At 36.0% G+C, this 5,912-nt stretch overlaps 1 long non-coding RNA gene across 1 annotated transcript; it reads left to right on the top strand.

Annotated features, from left to right (window-relative positions):
* The first annotated feature begins 1,496 nt into the window (after window positions 1-1,496).
* On the top strand, window positions 1,497-5,442 carry LOC126183484 (uncharacterized). Its single transcript, XR_007536759.1, has 2 exons — window positions 1,497-2,300; window positions 4,458-5,442. It is a non-coding gene; the product is annotated as an uncharacterized LOC126183484 (long non-coding RNA).
* The last annotated feature ends 470 nt before the right edge of the window (window positions 5,443-5,912 follow it).

Here is a 5,912-nt window from a genome sequence, read left to right as displayed (position 1 = left end):
GCTTGTACAAGTCTCTACCAGAGAAATCATTCACCCAGATTTTCATTTATTTAACTTATTCTTTTGCAAGTTCAACTTCAGCTGAAATGGTATACGTGATTGGTGGTAGCATTGTCTTAAACGTCAATGTTTTGAACACACGTGAACTAGTACCTACGTATCTGTATAAAAAAAACACTATATTTTATTTTGTTCATTTTCTGCAGTTATTTCTCTTGGTGGCCCGTTAATGTCACAAAAGGAATAGTGTTCTTTTTAGCTGAAAATGATGTGGAATTAGTGAATTTTGGTGAGAACTATTTTCTTTTGCGAATAGGTAAGAAAGGTAATGTCTACTGGGAAACGATTGAGTGTGTGAATGTGTGTGTGTGTGTGTGAGAGAGAGAGAGAGAGAGAGTGGGAGGGGAGGGGGGTTGTTACTAAGGGTGAGAACACATCGTCGTGGAATTAATGAAGGAATACCTAAAGAAACAAATAACAAGTTACTTTCCTGTTTGTAACGAACTTGGGATTGAATTATTTTCACATGTAATTAGGTAATTGAAAGTTGCTTTCATAACAACTAACTCTCATTGTGTTGGAATAAACAGCTGAGCATAATCTGCAGTGGAGAGGACTCCCACAAATGAAAATACAACATACCGTATTTTAAGTGTTTCGTATCTTTAATACCTGAGGATTATACAGAATTATGCAGGCATTGACAGAATCAAGGAGGAATAGTTGCACTATTTTTATTGTTATTGTTCGATGAGAGTATCAGTGTCACAGTTGATTTTAATTCGTATGACTTTTGTAGTTTTGAAAATATCTTTCCTAAATTTTCGTTGCTGACTGCATTCAAATAATTTAATTTGCACATCAGCATTGTTTGCTTTTGCTAGTACCTCGTTTTATGATCTGAACGCAACACTTCAGCCACTGTGTGCTTCAGCAGCTTTCACTACCATGCAGACAAACCTAATTTCATGTTTGTACACGCAAACGTGTACATATACTATATGTAATAGCTAACGTAACGTTGAAGTACAGTACGTTTATAAAGAGCAAGCTTTAGCACTAATTCATGTGATGTTTCCATTAAAAAAAACTTTTCCATTTAATGTAAAGTTTAAGATTCGTTGGGCATTCTAACCATAATCGCGTTCAGACAGTCCAGCTACATTTCATTACTTTCCATGCGAATTCGCTGTATTGCATACCAAGGGCGTACCCAGGATCTGAACTAGGGGGAGGGGGGGGGGGCAGGTCATACTAGTCTCAGGAAACATATTGTCAATCAGAATAATGAATGTCTTAGATTTTATAACAGATTTGCATAAAATGAAACATTCGATCAGTTATAACGACGTGAGTATTACGTATGTTGACCTTAAAACAGGTTTTACGTATTAAGTAAACGAATGTCAGGCACGATTCAGTCGCATGATACTGTAATATTGTTGACAAAAATTCTCCAGCGTATTACAGCAGTGGTCCTACTGTACTTTATTCACAAATACCGTACTGTTCTCGGTGTTTACGTTAATTTTAACACAGATTTGTATTTGTTTTCTGTGAGGTTGCAATTTTATTGATTGTGAATACTTTTCACCTGTACATAACTTCAATGAGTAAATGATTTACGATTGCTCACAGAGAAAGTTGTTGGAATGTTAGGCTAATAACGAGAATTCCCTGTCGCTCTTCATCTAATGTTGTTCAGTAATATCAATGCTCCCTACTGTAAATTTGCCCACTTTTTCGTAAAAGACGATTGAGAGCACCTCACCGTCTCTACTATTATCAACATTTCCTATTATGGGTGACTACAGAGCGCTTGGTAGAATGGGATTGGTCCATTGCGTGGTTGATTGATGTTACCATAAATACACTACGCGGGTTGGAAGTGCACTGTGGAGCAACGCAGCTGTTTAAGAGTGTGTAGTAAAATGAAAGTCATGCATTAAGAACATTGTTAATAAATTGCTGGACAGTTTAGAGTCACTTGGCGTAAAAGAAAAGTTAGGCACATGTACGATGAATTTTATATATCAAGATACTGATTTGACTACGTAGTCAGTGGTCCTCTCCACAACAAACATTGCAGCAGCGAGTTAAACTACTGCTGCGCCACACTACTGCCTGCGAGAATTTTTAGAAGAATTGTCGTTGTAGTGAAAGACGAAGGACGTTCGTGACACGACTGAAGAGTGGGGATACAGTTTTAAAAAAAAGAGTGTTTCGTACTCGTGAAGAAGCCTGTTCTCAGCTATGATGGGAATGAAGTAGTCGATAGATTATGGCATAAAATGATCATGGTGAGTGAAAAAAATCATTATTTTGACTAACGTATTTACACTTTTACGGTTCCACTTTTTCTATCGCTGGTGCAATTACTGACATTTGAAATTTAATGGCCCCGTTAGAGCATGGAATGGCAACCGGCACATGGACGTTTTCGTGAGCATATCATTCATGTTAGCAACACAGGAAAACACTGTTCTGTTTATGCGTTTGGTTATAACTTAGTGAGTTTTGAAAGTGGGTTAATGTAGGTTGTTCCCTTCCATCGTGTGACGAAACTCACCCCTGTGACACTGTGAACACACGTGGCTTCAATGACGCTGTGGAGCAACGAGATGCTGTAATATATTTTAAATTTCATTTCCGAACGTCACTGAAGATTTCATGTGTTATACTAAGCTCACAGATTAGGGTAGTAAACGCGCACTCGAAACAACAAATAAATATTGGTCTGAGAAGTTTAGTGCCTAAGAGATTGTCTGTAGAGAAGGAATAAAATTTTTCCTTAATCCAGTACCTACATTTAAAAAAAACTGTCGTTTAAATGCTTTTGGTTGCATAACTCTGGTTCCATCACTGTATATGTTAGGGCGTTAAATGCTTCCTGTATTGAACGTTATGAAATAAAAATTTATAACTATAGCACAAAATAGCAATCAGCTGATCACATTCGAAGGCAAATCTATAGTACTGGAGTGCCTCCCGCTTCTGCCACTAGATGTCTCTGTAGAAAAAAGATGACTGTAGAAATTCGCATGCCTTTGACGCATAAGTAACAAATACCAAACGATAGCAAATTTGAATGTTGGTATTTTTCTGCAAATAGCATGCAATGTCTTGGGAACAGTACATAGGTAGCTTAAAGTGCGTATGGTGTAAGTAAGTTTCTAGGATCATTCTTACATTTAATTATAAACAGTGTCACGTACATTTATATTAAAAGTAGCGCTTATACGGAAGGCTAGGCAAGCTTCTACTATTTCCTATTTGGTACATAAAACGAAAAAGTTTGCTGCAGATGCTGTTTCCCTGTGCATGCAATCAGGCTAGCTTTTACAATAATTCTGCTTCAAAATATAGTTTCTTAAAAATTACTGGAAATGAATAGTTCTTCAGAATGACACAATTCATGAATGAAAATATCGCATAGCTAAATCATATCATAGCGAGGGAGAACGCAGAGGTCAAGAACTTACGGCACACAACCTTGGAACGGGGGGAAGATTTTTTTTTATGTAAATATGTGAGAGATAAGCGCAAGTGGGGCAAATCAGACCAAGAAAATATATTACAAGCTAAAAAAATAAAAGAAACAGCTGCATGAGTGTTATGGGGAGACGCACTGACATAGGTTATTGTCTACAGGTACTGTAGACTTACTGCTTGCTATAAGCTCTTAGCTAAACCATTGTAGCAAAAAGTAAATAATATTAAATTGCATTGCAAAAACTGATGCTTCAAAAGACAGTTTTGCACACAATGTGTGAACTTCCCAAGTAAACAAAAACAGCTGTTCAGTAGTACACAGATGCCAAGAAAAGTGCTGGCACTGTGTAGTTGCATATGACTGACCAGGTTGCTGTATTTTGCCGAGTTGCTGTTATTTGAATAAATGGAAATGCATGAGACTGCAAGTGTCCAATGAAATGACACATTCATTTTGCATTTTTACGGATTTTTGTAAAATTCTAGCTAAAGTTTCCTTCCTGTAACCATATGGGCATACATAAGAACAATTTATACAAATATATAGTAAGAGAATTGTCAGTACCGACATGATGTTGAAACTATGAATTTGTTATTAGTAAAACAGCAGCCTGTATTTGTTAAAACTTTTCTTGTGCAAGAGACATTTCCAGCAATTCAGAGTCGCTGTGAATAATTTATTCAGCTTTTCTGTGGCAGTCATATGCAGCATAAAATTTTACTGTATACAGTTTTCTTGTTTAACATACAGTTAAAGTTAGTGTTCCAGAAAGAGATTTGAAGGGGAAGGTCTTTATCATAAAAACTTTTAAGTTTTTTGTGGTAGTTATATTTCATACTGGGATAAAGTTGTAAGTTGATTTACTGTGATTGTTATTCAAGATAGATATGTAATACAAGAGCTAATATTATGTAGGATATCCATCTAGAATTAGATGCTAATGAACTTTTGTAATTTTCCTCAGTCATTGCAGGCAGTTGCTCATTCAAAGGCCATGGATGCTTCCTTTCAAATTCCAGGACTAACCCTCCCCAGGCGCTAATGTCCAAGCTGTCTGCGCATCGTTAAATATTACAGCTATCACCACCTGATAATAAACTTCATTTGCATTGCTGCATTCATACTAACGAATTTGACTCACCAGTGGGATGATTGCTCAGAAGATTGTGTGTTCTGGGTCCAACAGTTATCTTCAAGTGAACAGTGCACATATTATGTTCCAGCTTTACTAGGTAGTGACAGTTGTTCATCTCTTTGAACATTCCATAAATTTAATTTTCTCACAGAGATCAGGCTGCATCCATTTGAAATATGAAATAACTTAAAATAATTTTGGGCCTTTTGCAATTGTTATAGTGTTTAAATTAGTCAAAAAAATGTTTCAACTGTAGTTCTTTGCTGTGGATTCTGAAATCCAGTATAAGGCAGCAAAAAGTGTCATTAAAGCTTGCAAGAGGTGCTTTTGCTTATGTTTTTTTTTTAATAAAGTTTTGACAAGTTTCAGTAGACTGAACAGGAAAAAGCTAGCACATTTTTATGTGGTTAAAACAATTCAAACTACCATTTCAACTTTGTTTTTCAAAATATTCTTGACCTTACTGTTAAAAATAAAAATTATATTTTCTTATATTCATCTGTATAACATGATGCTTCTCTTTGTCTGAGAGTGCAGTTAATATGTTAATAATTGAGTTTTTAATACTGTTATCTAACTGTGGACTGTAACAAATTTCACCATTTTGAGGAACAGCTTTTTCTGTTATGTACTTGTGTGTTTAAAAGTGGTGTGTATTCTAATACAATGTTGTTGAAAAAGTTTGTGCCTGCCCTGTGTTGTAGATGAAAAGATATTTAACTTATCCAGAGTAAATTGTATCATAACCTAATCTGGCACATTGGCCTACAGTTCCTAAAGTTTTCATATGAATGAATAAATAAATCCTTTTGAAGTGTCAGTTTTTATTCAGCTTTGACATCCTTACTAATAGAGCAGTGCAGTTCTAATGTTACTAGATGTGATGTAATCCTGCTAAGTATGTGGCAACAGATTTTAAAACATTTTTTTATGTTGCTAAAGTTTCAAGTTGTGTGTTCTTGTGTACAGAACACAGTTTTCTGGAGAAGAAATGCACCTGTGATGCATGCACACAGTTGTAGGGTTTCTCCCATCAATAAAACACACACACACACACACACACACACACACACACACACACACACACACACACACACACACACACTTTACAGGTAGAGCACAGCTGGCAAATGTTGAGTGCACCATATATGCTGTTATACTTTAAGTGGGCTGTTTCCTATTGGCACAAGTTGGTTTTTATTAAACAGTACACAAGAAAATATGTATGGCTACAGCCTTTCCTTTCTCATTCCTGTTTCTCTGGTTAAAGACATCTTCTTAGTA

This window comes from Schistocerca cancellata, chromosome 4 (genome assembly GCF_023864275.1).
Source record: "Schistocerca cancellata isolate TAMUIC-IGC-003103 chromosome 4, iqSchCanc2.1, whole genome shotgun sequence".
NCBI lineage: Eukaryota > Metazoa > Arthropoda > Insecta > Orthoptera > Acrididae > Schistocerca > Schistocerca cancellata.
This window is presented reverse-complemented; position numbering and strand designations above follow the sequence as displayed.